Genomic DNA, 14441 nt, shown 5'->3' with positions numbered 1-14441 from the left:
AATCAACAGCCATGGAAGCAGCAGCCAAGAAATCAAAAGATGAATTGCATTGGGCAAATCTGCTGCAAAGGACCTCTTAAAAGCATTGAAAAGCAAAGATGTCACCTTGAAGGCTAAGGTGGGCCTGACCCAAGCCATGGTATTTTCAATTGCATCATATGCATGCGAAAGCTAGACAATGAATAAGAGGACCGAAAAAGAATTGACCCCTTTGAATTGTGGTGTTGGTGAAGGATATTGAATATACCATGGACTGCCAAAAGAACCAACAAATCTGTTTTGGCAGAAGTACAACCAGAATGCTCCTTACAAGCAAGGATACCGAGACTGAGCCTTACATACTTTGGACATGTAGTCAGGAGGGATCAGTCCCTGGAGAAGGACATCATGCTTGGCAAAGTACAGGGTCAGCAGAAAAGAGGAAGACCCTCAACAAAGTGGCTTGACATAGTGGCTTCAACAATAAGCTCAAGCTTAACAACGATTGTAAGGATGGTGCAGGACCAGGCAGTGTTTTGTTCTCTTGTACATAGGGTTGCTATGCGTCAGAACTGACTCAATGGCACCTAAAAACAACAACATGGTAGTTCTATTTCCAGCTTTTTAAGAAAGTGCCAAATCAATTTCCAAAGTGGTTATACCATCTTGCATTCCCACCAGCAGTGTGTAAGTGTTCTCGTCTCTCCACAACCTCTCCAACATTTATTATTTTGTGTTTTTCTTGATTAATGCTAACCTCGTAGAGGTGAGATTGTATCTCATTGTGGTTTTGATTTGCGTTTCTCTAATGGCTAATGACAACATGTTTGGTTTTTGGTTTGAATGGCTAATGATTGTGAGCATTTCCTCATCTGTCTGTTAGCCACCTGAATGTCTTCTTTGGTGACATGCCTGTTCATATAATTTGCCCATTTTTTGATCGGGTTATTTGTATTTTTGTGGTTGAAGCTTTGCAGTATCTTGTAGAATTGAGAGATTAGATCCTGATCAGATATGCGGTAATCAAATTTTTTTTTCCCAGTCTGTAGGTTGTCTTTTTACTCTTTCGGTGAGGTCTTTTGATGAGCATAAGCGTTTGATTTTTAGGAGCTCCCAGTTATGTTGTTTCTCTTCTGGCGTTTGTGCATTGTAAGTAATGGTACGTATTCTGTTTATGCCATGTATTAGGGCTCCTATTTTTTCTTCTATGATCTTTATCATTTTAGACTTTATATTTAGGTCTTTGATCCATTTTGAGCTAGTTTTTTTTTGCATGGTGTCAGATGCATCTTGTTTCATTTTTTTGCAGATGGATATCCAGTTATGCCAGCACCATTTCTTAAAGAGACTCTCTTTCCCCAATTTAATGGATTTTGGGCCTTTGTCAAATATCAGGTGCTCAAAGGTGAATGAATTTACATCTGGAGTCTCAATTTTGTTCAGTTGGTCTATATATCTGTTGTTGTTCCAGCACCAGGCCGTTTTGACTACTGATATATTGACCCTCTAATCATTATCTAGTACCCTTCCTTATCCTTTTGGTGGATTTAGCTTTAAAGTCTATTTTGTCAGAGATTAATTTTTGCCACTTCTGCTCTTTTTTGATTGTTGTTTGCTTATTTTTTCAATCCTTTGAGTTTTAGTTTGTTGTTGTCTTTGAGTCTAAGGTGTGTCTCTTGTAGGCCACATAGAGACAGATCATGTTTGTTTATCCATTCTCCTCCTCTCTGTCTCTTTATTCATGCATTTAGCCCATTTACATTCAGTGTAATCACTGACAGGTATGAGTTTAGTGCTATTATTTTGATGTATTTTTTTGTGTGTTGTTGATAGTTTCTTTGCTCCACTTATTTTTCTGTGCTGATTTGTTTTTCTTTATGTATTGTCTTTTTCATCTTTTTTTTGTTGTTGATTTTATATTTGCTCAAACTTTATGTTTTCTCTTGTTTTTTATTTTGTTGTGTAGGATTGTTAGTTTACTTTATGGTTACCTTAATATTTACCCCTATTTTTCTAAGTTTACTCCAATATTTTATTTCTTGATATCACCTTGACTTCCTCTCCATATGAATGTTTTATGACCACTTTATTTTGTCCCTCTTTTTTGTTTTAATATTGTCATCTTGTACATATTGATGTCTCTGTTTCCCTCTTTTCAGTGTTTTAGCTTTGATTTATTTTGTGACTTCTCTATCTGGGTTGATATCTGGTTGTTCTGTCCTGTGCTCTAGTCTCAGGTTGTTATCTGATATTATTGATTTTCTAACTGGAGGACTCCCTTTAGTATTTCATATAGTTTTGGATTGGTTCCTACAAAATCACTAGACTTCTGTTTATATGGAAATGCCCTGTTTCACCATCATATTTGAAACACGTTTTTACTGGATATATAGTTCTTGGCTGGTATTTTCCGCCCCCCCCCCTTTGGGGCTTTATATATGTCATCCCATTGCCTTCTTGCCTGCATGATTTTTTCTGAGTAGTCAGAGCTTAGTGTTATTGACTGTCTTTTGTAGATGACTTTTCAATTATCCTTAGCCACTCTTTAAAGTCCCTCTTTATCTTTGGTTTTGGAAAGTTTGATTGTAATATGTCTTGGTGACTTTCTTTTGGGATCTAACCTGTGTGGAGTTCGATGAGCTTCTTGGATAGATATCTTCTCATCTTTCATGATATCGGGGAAATTTTATGCCAACAAATCATGAACAGTTCTCCCTATAGTTTCTGTTATCCACCTCCCTGCCTCCCATTTTGGTACTCCAATCACTGATATGTTTTTCCTCTTGACAGAGTCCCACATAATTCTTAGGTTTTCTTCATTTTTTTTTAAGTTCTTCTATCTGATTTGTCCTTAAATAAGTTCGAGTCAAGTTCTGTATCTTCAATCTCACTAATTCTGACTTCCATTGCCTTAATTCTGCCCCCATGACTTTCTATTGAGTTGTCTAATTCTAAAATCTTATAGTTAATCTTTTGGATTTCTGTTTGCCGTCTCTCTATGGATTCTTACAACCTATTAAATTTGTCATTATGCTCTTGTATAACCTTCTTAAGTTCCTCTCTTGCTTTGCCTGTGTATTCCTTGGATTGTTCACTGTTTTGCCTGATCTCCTTCCCGATTTTTGAAGAGCTCTGTGTATTAATCTTTTGAATTCTACCTCTAGTAATTCCAAAAAATTATCTTCCCCTGGGAGGTTTCTTGGTAATTTGTTTTGGTCATTTGCAGAAGCCATCATGGCCTGCTTCTTTATATGATTTGATATTGACTATTCTCTCCAAGCCATCAATAAGTTATTATATTTATTTATCTTATGTTTGTTTATTTTCTTGTTTTGTTTTGTTTGATATGTTCAAATAGGATGGTCACATGAGCTAGTTTGATTACTGGAGTCTTTAAAGCCCTCATGTCCTGTCACTAGGTATGTGAGCCCAGTAGTCTGTTTATTTTTCTTGTGTGGATTCAGCTCAGGCGTCCAAGTAGTCAGTCACTGAGTGTGTGGTGCAGGGTCTCACCTATAGTTCTAGCTGGGCAGAGGTGATTGGAGTAGGCACAAGTATCTGGCTGCAGTAGGGGGTTATGCGCTGAGCAATGCAGGGGGTTGAGGGCTGGTCCTGAGTGTCTCAGTGGAAGGCCTATCCCTGTTCCCTGGAACACATAAGTGGGTGGGTTTTGCAGCCGGATTTTAGGCATCCAATGCTGTTGGCTATAAGGATTGAGAGGCAGCACTTATTCTTAGACCCCTGTCATGGGTAGCTAGGTAGAGTGGGTGGAGCCACCAGCTCTCAGGCCCCTGATGTGGGTACATGAGGACCCTGCCTAATGGGCACAGCAGCGTCAAATATTACAAATATATCACTCCCCATTACAGCTGTTGCAGTGGAAAATAAGCTTCAGGTATATCCCTGTTGTGTTGTGCTAATGATGGCCTATTCTATTGATATGGTCTCACACAGGTTTATACAGGGGTGAAAGGCATTCAAAGTCTGAGTTCCCCTTATGCCTGTGCCTAGGCAAAGGGGCCGTTCCTGCCCTGGGTTTCCAGATTAGGGCATCTGGCAGATTATTTTTTCGTGTTTGTTAATTTGTTCCCTATCCAAAGCTGGACGAATGGCTCAGGACACACAACAGGTCCTACTTCCAGTCCAGGGGCTGAAACAATCACTGAAGCTGCACTGGGATGCAGAGCAGAGTGGGAAGGGTGCAGATAAATGGGAGAGAGGTACTTCCCAAAGCAGGGAAGGGTTTTTTTTTAAATCCCCGTGGTAGGTTAGATGCTTGTACTTATCTTTCACTGATTCAGAGCCACTTCTCCCTGGTTCTGGAGGCTTGAGGATACTCTCTGCCTTTTGGTTTCTCCTGATGTGGAAAACGCATACTGAGCGCTCCAGCTTGCCTTAGCCTGTGTGCACCAGCTGATTCAGGCTGCAGCATGCTGGCCAGGTCAGGTTTGGCAAAACTTTGCTGCTTCTGAAGTTACTCCTTCCCCCTGCCACTCAGTCTGACTCCTTGACTTTGTTTTCTATGTTCAGGCCTCCTAGATTGTCATACATAACCAATTCACTTTTGGTCTTTGTTGTAAGAGGGACCACACAAAGTGGTTGACTACTCTACCATCTTGGCCCCACCTCCAGTATCATGGTTTCTTGATCATACTCTATCTCCTTAAATGGTTGAACATTGACCAACCTGTTTTTGTACAGTGAGTCTGTGTATTCCTTCTATCTTCTTTTCATGCTTCCTGAATCAGTCAGTATTTTCCCCATAGAATCCTTCAGTATCACAACTTGAGGCTTGAATTTTTTCTTCAGTTCTTTCAGCTTGGGAGATGCTGACTGTGTTCTTCCCTTTTGATTTTCTAACTTCAGGTCTCTGCACATTTCATTATAATACTTTGTCTTCTCCAGCCTTCCTTTGAAATCTTCTGTTCAGCTCTTTTGGTTCATCATTTCTTCTGTTCCCTTTAGCTACTCTACATTCAAGAACAAGTTGGAGAGTCTCTTCTGACATCCATTTTTGTTTTTGTTTTACTTTTTTTCCTGTATTTTTAATGATGTTTTGTTTTCTTCATTTTGTTGTCCTTCCCCAAATTATCTGGTCTTCAGTCATTAGTATTAAATATGTCAAATCTATTCTGGAGACATTCTCTAAATTCAGGTGGAAATAATCAAGGTTGTATTTTGACTCTCATGGACTTGATTTAATTTTCTTCAGCTTCAACTTGAAATTGCATATGAGAAATTGATGGTCTGTTCCACAGCCAGCCCCTGTCTTTGTTCTGATTGATGATATTAAGCTTTTTCAATTTGATTCCTGTGCATTCCATCTGGCAAGATCCATGTGTATAGTTGCCGTTTCTGTTGTTGAAAAAAGGTATTTGCAATGAATAGGTCATTGGTCTTACAAAATTTTATCATGTGCTCTCCAGAGTCCTTTCTATCATGAAGGCCTTATTTTCCAACTATACATCCTTCTTTGTTTTCGGTTTTCACATTCCAAACACCAGTAATTTTCAATGCATTTTATTTGTATGTTTGATCAATTTTGGACTGCAGAAATTGGTAAAAATCTTCAAATTCCTCATCTTTGGCATTAGTGGTTTGTGCGTAAATTTGAATAATAGTCGTATTAACTGGTCTTCCTTGTAAGCATAGGGATATTATTCTATCACTGACAGCATTGTACTTCAGGGCAGATGTTGAAATATTCTTTTTTGACAATGAATACAATGTCATTCCTCTTCATTTTGTCATTCCCAGCATAATAGGCCATAAAAATTTTTTTTTTTTTTATATGATTGACAAATTCAAAATGGCCAGTATCAGTCCATTTCAGCTTACCAATGCCTAGTATGTTCATCTTTATGGAATTCATTTGACTTTTGATGACTTCTAATTTTCATAGATTCATGCTTCATACATTCCATGTTCCAATTATTAATGGATATTCGCAGCTCTTTCTTCTCATTTTGAGTTGTGTCACATCACCAAATGAAGGTTCCGAAGGCTTTGTTCCATCCATGTGATTAAGGTCGACTCTACTTTGTGTAGGCAGCTTTTCCCCAGTCATATTTTGAGTAACTTCCAACAGGAATGGAGGAGCCCTTGAGGCGAGGTGATTGAGAGTTACACCTGCTAAACAAAAGTTCAGATCTACCAACAACTTCTTGGGAACCCTGTGGGAGCAGTTCTACTCTGTCCCATGGGTCTCTAAGAGCCAGAATTGACTCGACAGCAATGAGTTTGGTTTTTTGATGCCCTAGTGGCTCAAGGATTAATGGCTTGTCTGCTAACCAAAAGATTGGCAATTTGAATCTACCAGCTGCTCCTTGGAAGCCTGATGGGCTAGTTTTACTCTGTCCTACAGGGTTGCTGTGAGTCAGCAGTGACTTAAAGTCAATAGGTTTGGTTTGGTTGGCTTCCAACCTGAGGGGGTCATCTTCTAGCACTGTACCAGACAATATTCCATTGCTTTCCAAGGTATTCACTGGCCAATTTTTTTCAGAAGCAGGCTGCCAGGCCTTTTTTCCTAGTCTGTCTTAATTTGGAAGCTCCGCTGAAACCCATCAACCAAGGGTGAGCCTGCTGGTATTTGAAATACCAGTGGCATAGCCTGCAGCATCACAGCAGCACACAAACCACCACAGTGCGAGAAACTGACAAGTGCATTGCCAATAAGGTGTTTATTCTATTGTATTTCTTGAGTTTTCACTTGAGATGTGTAACCTTGATATGGGTGAGTATTCTATGTGTACTCACACTGAATAGTCAATATGTGTTGGGCACATATTAGATCAAGTTCTTAATTCTATTGCTTAAATCAGTGTATTTCTTGTATACAACCTAAACCAATGCCTGGTATATTTATTTAATCTAATCAATAGTTTAACCCACTTATATTTACAGTGGGCTTTATATTTATTGTGGAAACCCTGGTGATGTAGTGGTTAAGAGCTACGGCTGCTAACCAAAAGTTCAGCAGTTTGAATCCACCAGGCACTCCTTGGCAACCCTCTGGGGCAGTTCTACTCTGTCCTGCAGGGTCTCTATGTGTCGGAATTGACTAGATGGCAACAGGTTTGGTTTTTGGTTTTATATTTATTGTAATTAAAATTCTGTAGATTCCAATTTCCCCATGTTTTAGTACTTTCATGCTTCATAGCTTTCACTGCATAAAACAGGATTTTTTTCTGTATAAAAAATTCCAGATTAGTTTTATTTATTTTTTAGCAACTTTCTCCAGATTAAAGGACTTATATCTTAACACAGCTAATTTTTCTTCCTTTTAGCAGCGTGCATCTGCCTGAATCTTCTGCTCAGAGATGACCCACAAAAAGTAAACTAACCGAAGAAAGAATTATAATGTTAGCCTCACATTCTGAGGTTCCCTTTTCTCTCTGATCTTGGTCATTTGAATCCTGTTAATTTCAACAGTTGCTGATTGCCTTTAAAGAGGTTTTTTTAAATAAATATTTTAAGTAGCTTTTTTTCTAGTTGTTTTATGCACATTGATCTATTATAAGCTTCCCCTTTATAGTTGGTTAAGTTTTGTATTTTGTTCATATCTAAAGTCACTTTATGCATTGACTTATTTTTATAAATGCTTTCATTCTTTTTCTCTTATCCTTCACATTCTTATATAGCTTCATTGCAACATGTTTTCAATTTGTCGCCTGATTTGCATTGCTAGCATTCAAAACTTGGTCTTGTTTCATGCATATTTCCAGTTCAGGTAGGTTTAAAAATTTACAGAATGGCCTCCATAAGTGATAGAATTTCTCACCTCCTTGTGTACTCCATCTTACAATAATAAAGTTCTCCAAGTGTGACTTTGTTTTTTTTCCTACAAAAGCCATGCTGAATTCCAATTGTTATTGTCTAAATAGCAATAGGACATGATGAAGCATGAAGGAAATCACTAGATTTATCCTACAAATGAGAAATGTTTCAGAACCTTTGGAAACATTGTATATTCACTGTTTTTTCCTACATGTTGTCATTCCATTTATTAGCTGCACATATTTCTCAAGTCAATAGCTTAGTTTTCATTAAGAGAATGGGAAAAGCCAAAAAATACCCTGCTTAGTTCCACAAGATATGAACCTGATTTTTAAGCTTGGTTCTCAGCCATTCTACTATTTAGGGCAACAAACAAACAAAATATGTTGCAGTTGAGTCAATTCCGACTCACAGTAACCCTATAGGGTGGAGTAGAACTGCCCCATAAGGTTTCCAAGGAGATGCTGGTGGATTCAAACTGCTGACCTTTTGGTTAGCAGCCAAGCCACTGTGCCACCAGGGCTCCTACTAGTAATAAGAGATTCTTCCAGCATTGTTTCTTATACTTAATATTTATGAATGCTTCATTGAAATTTTAAAATAAAGATTGGATTATACACACCCAATTATCTATCTAATTATGGGTTTGAGCAGATATTCCATGTAAAAATTTAAAATGTTTTTGTAGCACAAACTAAAATTTAAACAGACTAAGAGAAAACACCTACATACACAAGAGAGGACAAAAGAAAGTATTCTTGAGGATTGTGAATTCTGGCAAGTGGTTTTATTTTACAACATTTTTATGAATGTTATTTTAAGTAAAAAATAAGAATACACAAGTGTCTATGAGCATATAATTGCAGTTTTCTTAAATAATATACATATAAAGTCTCATTCCTGGTTTTCAGATTTAATGTAGTTTTAATTTATAAATTATTTTTCTTTTAGTTTCTAAAATCTCTATGATAAATACGAACTATATCCATAAGAAGAATAATAAATGTTATTTTCCAAATAACTGAGATAGAGTAGGAAAAAATGAGATGATGTAGTTCGTGGAGTTTGAAGAAAATATCATCAGAGAAGACAAGGTTACTGAGAAAGCAGATCTAAGATGCAAGGAAATAATCAGGGGAAAAAATGTGAGAATATCGTTCATCACAGGGATGAGGTAAAAGGATTCCTTGGATGAAATGTTGAAGGAAAAATGAAGAGCCAAGAACATCGAGAAGGGAAGGGTAATAGATTCTGTTAACTTTTCATATAGATTTTATTAGACTACAGGAATGTATACAGGAGTAATTAGCATTCTTTACAAGCTGTAAATTGAGGCAGCACTGGTGTTTTCCATTTACCTACAACTCAAGACTTAACTACTCTATTTCTGCTCTCTCCTGAGGTGTGGGCATTATACCCTTTCTTTCCAAGGGATTAAAGTTTTCCATAACTTTTCCCATAGCAAAATGGAATCTGGTCTTATCTTAGTTTCCAAATACATATAGGTAAAAAGATGACTTGAATGATGTAAGTATTATTAGAATTTTCAACAAAGTTAAAAAAAAAAAAGTTCAAATTATTCCTATGGGGAGTTCCAGACTCACAGAGATACTGGAATAAATGTCTCCAAGTTAAATATCTCTCAGGCAAAGCCATGAAAAATCAGACAAGAATCATATATTTTATTTGTTTTCATTTTTTCCAGAGACTGTGATACATATACTATCTGAGAAGAGTAAAAAATAGTTTACAAAATAAATGCTGAAGGTACTGGTTTCTCCTGTTAAACACCGTAATAAAATTACAAAAAGACCCTTTATTTGCTTTAGAAACAAGCAAATTTCAGATTTCCTTATACAGCAGGTAAGCTTTCTCTTCAGGACTCTTCGGAATTGTTTGCTTAGTGAATTTATGAGTACATATTTATCAAATTTAATGGTTGATTCTGATTCTATGGTAGATATAGCTCATTGCATGTACCGTAGATTTAAACCAAGTACCTGGCAAGTTGTACACTTGTTAAGTTGTATTTAAGCAACCCACAATGAATCACTGTCCTTAGATAAATAAGAAATATAATTTTAGAATTAATTATTAAAATAGTAATTTAATGATTATGTGTGCCTTCACTAATATTTATTGGAAAATCTTAGCCATAATTCAGTGATATAAATACAGTAAATTATTTGAAAGTGCTGTTCATCGTAGTTGGTAATATAGAGCATATTTTGTGACTTTTTTTTTAATATAATTCACATATGGCAATTTACCTTTTCTGTGAGAGTTACATAAGTGAATTCTGAAAGAAGCAATTATTTTTTTAAATCTTTTTTTCGTGATGTGGGGAAAGCTGACATTAAATATATAAAGCAGGAAATGAGTGATTTGCATCTCAGTGAAGGGTGTAGGGAAAATGGGAGAAGAAAAAGTCAGGGAAATGCTAAGTGTGTCAAATAACCATTCCTGCATGTTCCTGTCTGAATGTGTCTGTCATATTTGGAGTTTGGGTTTCCTATTTGTTTTTAAACACCCCTCTTTCTATGACAGTTCATCAAAATCTGGGCTATCTTTTAAATCTGGAAATTATTGGCTATGATCTGGATATGTCTCCTGGGTGGTGATAAGGGTAGAAAAGAAAGCACTGTCAGGTTTAGGTCCGTACATTTTGTGGTTGCAGATCACCAAGTGGGGAGACCACCAGGACTTCAGTGAAAGTTACCTGAGTTTTAACATATAAAACTATACCAAAGAGTAAACCAGTGGGCTAAAAAACGGGGGAAAGTGAAGGAAATGGGGGCTTTGTGTGGCCACCAAAGATTCACGGTAAGGACCAGGACACTGGTGGAAATCAACAGGACCGTTTTAAATGGCAGATTCTGCTTCTCTGCCATTCTGAAGTAACTTTGATTATAAACATTGTATTTCTTCCATTCATGACAAAACCATTATGATGATAATAATATGTGAAAGTGAACTTCCATTTTATTTTTTTGCCGATTTTGAAAATAAATTAATTCATTAATTGTTCAGATACATATTGATTATGTACAATGATTGCCTCCTGTTGATTTTGGGAAAATTCACGTAATGAATTGATAAAGTTTCTATTATGTTAGGTAGAAATTTTAGGGAAGCCCCAGTCAATTCAAGATTTTGCCCTCCAAGCACAATACCTGGCACATTTAAAAAAAGAAAAAAGTTGGTGTTGAGTCGACTCTGACTCATGGAAACCCCATGTATGTCAGAGTAGAACTGTGCTCCACAAGGTTTTCAACGACTAATTTTTCAGAAGTAGATCGCAAAGGTTTCTTCCGAGGTCCTTCTGGGTGGACTAGAACCTCCAACCTTTACATAGCAGCTGAGCACAATAAATGTTGGCATCACCCAGGGACCGCACCTGGCACACAGTAGGCACTAATTAATTCATTAAATACATTTCGCCAAAATCAACAGGAGGCAACTTTTATTTTCCTTATTTTATGGGTAAGAAACAAGGTTAAGTGAATTCACGTTAAGTTGTCATCCAAGACTCAACACAGATCTCAAGGGCATGACTTTTTTTTTTTCTTTCCATCATATCCAGAGCAGTAGGAATACTAGGCACTGGCCTTAACATTCATCAATTTAAGATTTCCTTAGAAAGATAAGCTGAAGCATTTAACAATTCAACAAAAATAATCTGTAGTGATGTACTTAATTCTAAGTGTTAAAAGAGACTTGAGTGGACAATTCACGACGAGCTGCAATAGTAAGTGAAATCTCTCTGGAGACTGGGAATTGAATTGACTCTGCCAGGATTGAGATAGTGAAGCAGGTTAATGGGAATGAGGAAATGAGAAATGTTACAGGGCTTTGATTAAACAAGGCCTGATTAGGAATGGTGCAGCGTCCAGCTCCAAAGTAGCAGAAAGCCACGTTGTTGTTGTCAGGTGCCGCTGAGTGAGTTCCGACTCATAGCGACCCTATGCACAACAGAAGGAAACACTGCCCGGTCCTGTGCCATCCTTACAATCTTTATTATGCTTGAACTCATTGTTGCAGCCACTGTGTCAATCCATCTCTTTGAGGGTCTTCCTCTTTTCCGCTGACCCTGTACTCTGCCAAGCGTGATGTCCTTCTGCAGGGACTGATCCCTCCTGACAACATGTCCAAAGTATGTAAGACTCAATACTGTTTGGGCTAAGTGAGGAGGACATGAATGCCTGACAAGATTCATGACTTTAAACTCCGCTCAAATCACTAGAGATTTCTGAGTACATAGATTGCATAGGCATCAATGTTGAAGGAGTTCAAGTAGCATGCTATCAAAGGTCCATGGAAAGGAGAGCCTGGTGGTTCTGTTAGCTTCAGAGAGAAGGGCTCTATTTTTGTGATTGTGTGATTAGAAGACCTCAGCATGTGGGATTCTGGCAGATATAGGAGGTAACAGCATGAGGCTATAGCTTTGAATTTTCACTGACCTCCACCATCCTTACATCCAACTGGACCCCCATCTAACTTAATTCAGAATCTTAAATAGGGTCAGGCCCAGAAAACAAACAAACATTGCAACAAGTTGATTCCTGACTCGTAGACACCAAGTGCTTAACTATTTCAGGCCCTGAAGAGGCCCTAAAACATCATCTAGTTGAACTCTTTGAATTTACTTGTGTTTAATCTGAAGTACAAGGAGCCTTGGTGGTTCAGTGGTTAAGCACTTAGCTGCTAAATGGAAGATCAGCAGTTGGAACCCACCAGTTGCTCTGCGGGAGAAAGATGTGGCAGTCAGCTTCAGTAGAGATTACAGCCTAGGAAACCCTATGAGGCAGTTCTACTCAGTCCTATAGGGTAGCTATGAGTCAGACTTGACTTCACAGCACAGGGTAATCTGAAGTACAAAGAGGGCAGAAGATGTATTAAAAATCATTGATTTAGGAAGTAGTATTTTATGGCCAGATGAGGGAAATATTTTGTCAAATAGTTCACTGTTTTAAAGGATGGTTGTTGATAAGGCAATAGTACTATGTATGTTTTAAAAATATGAAGATATTCAATGATTCTAGTAGAAAGATAGGGGTCATACCTTCTTGGTTTCTATAACAACACTTGAAAATAAGGACGATAATATTGGTTTGTGATTCAGGAAAGTATATTTTTTGAGTAGTGTATGTGGAGTCTGTATCGATTCAAAAAGTAAATTAAATGGTAAAGTTTCTTTTAACGCATCTTTTTTGCATCTTTCTAGCACACTGTATTGGGCACATTCATTTGATTATAATTCTTTAAAATTTTTTTATGCTTTGTTTGAAATAGATAACTTTTGTGAAAAAAATTTATCTGCATTCTTTAAAACACCCTTTATTATTTTTCTGATAAATTTTGATTATTCCTTTTATTTCCTACTTTTGGTCTGAAAGGACAGTCTTAACGGCATTTATGTTATCTTTTTCAAAAGATGATTTGATGTGTTACCTGATGTAGAAGCACACAGAAGCCCAATGAGTTCTATCAGGCAGTATCATAGGCTATCAGTGAAGAAATAAAGGTGGAGAAATCTTACATTAATTTATCAAGTTCATGCAGCAAGCTGAATGTGAAGTAAAGGCTAGACTGGAATTAAAAATTCTATTTATATTCTTTACACTAAATCACAAGAATATAATTTTGGGGATAAATTACAACACAGCAGCAAATTCTTTTAAACTATTAGTAATAACTTAAAAAGCCTAAAATGTAGTTATTAATTAGATTAGAGGGTTTATTTAACCACTTAGGATATCCTGTCTTCATATTCAGTACAAAGGATACCAAAGGCCATGCTGTGGCAATTGATGGTGTGGTGAACTCTCATACTCTGTGTAGATTGATACATTTTTTTTTTTTTCCTTCTAAAAACCCTGCTTGATCTTAAGAGATTTAGACCACTGAAAGGAAAAAGCGGAGGGAGGGGGGTTGGAGGGGATGGGGGAAAACTTATAGTTTTGAAAATAATTGATATTTTTCATAAGTTATTAATTATAAATATCTTGGTACTTAAATTATAAGTAATTGACATAAAGTATTTTAAATATTATGGTGCAGTGTTTTATGTAGTTGAAGTAGAATGTAATTTTATGGTGTGATTTAATGGAATGATTAAAAGCTTATTCCCCAGTGTCTCATCCTTAGTTTATCACTGATGCTTGAAATTCTTTAAGTAGAGAGTTATTTATTTGCCTTAAGGTTTAAAATGTATCACTGTAGAAACAACGGAGTCAGCAGTGTATTACTTTATAATAGTGACACAGAGGAAGAAAAGGTAAAAATAATGAGATTGAAAGAGGGAAAAGTCAGCCTGAGATTCTAAGACTGACAACACAGGCGCTAAAGAGAACACATGTTCAGAATGGCTTGTTAGTAAGAGTTGGACAAGTTTTGCACACTAATCAAAGAGAAGCCAAGTTGTCCAGATGGGTATGGCATTGGGTAAAACTTCAACAATCCATGTTAAACCTATTATTGCTATTTTCAAATGCCTTGCTGAATGTCAAATACACCAATATTTAGCTTCTAAGTTTGAGATTATCATGCTTTGAAAATAAGGATAACCAAAACAATATTATCCCTTGGATTGACTTTGAAATACAATCCTTCATTTTAAATTAAAGAGGTTGATCTTTAATTACCATTTCTACCAACTTGAAATATCTTTATGAATTTACTATCTA

This window comes from Loxodonta africana, chromosome 7, assembly GCF_030014295.1.
Source record: "Loxodonta africana isolate mLoxAfr1 chromosome 7, mLoxAfr1.hap2, whole genome shotgun sequence".
NCBI classification, from domain to species: domain Eukaryota; kingdom Metazoa; phylum Chordata; class Mammalia; order Proboscidea; family Elephantidae; genus Loxodonta; species Loxodonta africana.
The sequence above is the reverse complement of the archived record's forward strand: the minus strand, read 5'-3'. Positions refer to the sequence as shown.